We start from the raw sequence: 2,229 nt of genomic DNA on the forward strand, positions 1-2,229 counted from the left end.
AATGGGAAGCACCACATGAGCAAGGAAGAGAAGGCTCAATCAAAGAGAAAGTGCTACTCATGCCGGAAAAGGGGACACATGGCACATTCATGTCCCCTAGGTAATACTCCTAAGCCTATTTCAATTAATAATGATTCTATGCTTAGGAAGGATGGTAATGGTACCTCTATGGTTGCTATTGCAAAATATCCTGCTACTCATACTAAGGCTATGCCTAAGTATGTTGCTTCTAACTTGAGAGGATCCAAACTAGTTTGGGTACCATCAAAAAGTGGATGATTGATTGTAGGTACCATTGGCATTGGAGACTTGATTCAATTGATTTCATATTGATCATCATATGTTGAGTCAAGATATGAAGCCTAGTACACATCCGAATCTAATGCCAAGTGAAAATTGAGTGAAGTTCAAGTGCTATCAACATATAAGTGTCATATTCAAGTTGTGGTGATTTATTGAAATATTTGATGGCTTGCAAAATTATTTGAGTTGAAGCTTGCTAGTTGGATGATCATGAGCTAACCAAGGTATATCTCTTGTTGATCATTTCATTTGGGTGCATATGAGTTGATTGAAATTGGATAAATATGCAATGTTGTTTTCAATAAGATGTTTGAATGGATAAATTGATTAGTAGTCAAGTTTGGATTGATTTGTGTTGGATAAATTCATGACATGACTTTTAGTGAGTGGTTGAATGGATTTATGTCCTGTGAAATTATTCAAACAAGTTAGTTTCAAGTTTGATTCATACTTGATGAAGTATAGCTCTATAGTTGAAATATGTCCTCTATTGCAAAATCTGAGCTAGCTGTGATCTTAGCCATGTATGAGTGATCAAAACTTATTGGATTGGCATAAAAATTTGTGTACATACTCTAGACTTATGGTATAAGATTCTGTACAAATTTCATGAGAATTGTATAAGATATGCTTTGGTTTTGGAGTGGATCTTGTCAGCTATAGTGCAGCAGTTTTCAGCATATAACAGTGGTGGAAGAATTGAAATCTGGTAGCAATCTAAAGATAAATTAAGCTCAAATTTTTACAGATGCTAGATAACTTAGTGAAGCACATATCCATCAAATTTCGTGGTATTTGGATTTGTACTTTGGGAGATATGCATTTTTCTTTGAAGAGTACAAAATCTGCCAGAAAAGTGACAAATGTTGGATTGATCTAGAGTCACTTTTATTGAAAGGTCCTCAAGTTGAAAACATGTTTATAAGTAATTGAGGCACCTAAGTTTGGTTTGGAGATGATCTAAAAGCATGACAAGCAAAGAATACAAGGCCATCTGATTGTGGAGTGTACTTTATACATATTTGGTACTCAAATTGGAAGTTCAAGATCAAACTCAAGATGAAGATGAAGTTTAAGTTCTAGTGACTATTGGAAATCATTTGGTGGAAAGAAAAGGACTTAAACAAGTAGAAAGAAAACGACTTAAAGAAGGAATCAAGGTACTCATCAAGTTAAGTCCGTCACCTGGACCAATCAATCAAGTTATTTCAAGTGAGTGTCAAGAATGGTTCTTTGAAGAGAGGTCACTTCTCCCTAGTGTAGGGGCTTGCCGCCTATGTGTAGGTAAACTAAGTATGGTACTTGGAAGGCTAACATGGAAGTGGTGATCCGAGGGATATTTGAGATGCTTAGTTGAAGCAATCAAAAGGGTTGATCAAGAAAAGCAAGCAACACCCAAAAGAGTGCTAGTCATGATATTTCAAGTGATATTTCAAATAGTTCTGTCATGCAAGCATTGATCAAATGATGAGGCAAGCTAACCACAACAAGATAGTGCACTTAATCATATTAGTGGTTCTTAAATCATATGGGTGAAGAATGGATTTCATTATTCATGATTGGTCTTCACCAAGCTTATAATTGGACTTCACATTGCTATTGGAGTAATGAATTGGAATCTATGTGACTATCCTCTACTCCAAGATAGCAAAGGTATCATTGTAATGTGCATGATCATTTCATCCCTTACTAGTATGCGATTAGTGCATATAGTACATGCCTCATAGGATCATGCATAACAAATGAAATGTTTAAATTCATAGCCTACCACTATTGCTTGAATGATTAGTTGATCTAGTGGTTGGTATATGAATTTGTTCATGAACTAGTGAACCCAAGTACTTGATTTAATTTGGATTGCTAACAAGTGACAAGTACAACATTGGCAAGATAACCCTTGTAAGAGGTGTGAAGAAGCTTGTCATT

The sequence above is a fragment of the Miscanthus floridulus genome, chromosome 10 (genome assembly GCF_019320115.1).
Source record: "Miscanthus floridulus cultivar M001 chromosome 10, ASM1932011v1, whole genome shotgun sequence".
In the NCBI taxonomy this organism is placed as follows: domain Eukaryota; kingdom Viridiplantae; phylum Streptophyta; class Magnoliopsida; order Poales; family Poaceae; genus Miscanthus; species Miscanthus floridulus.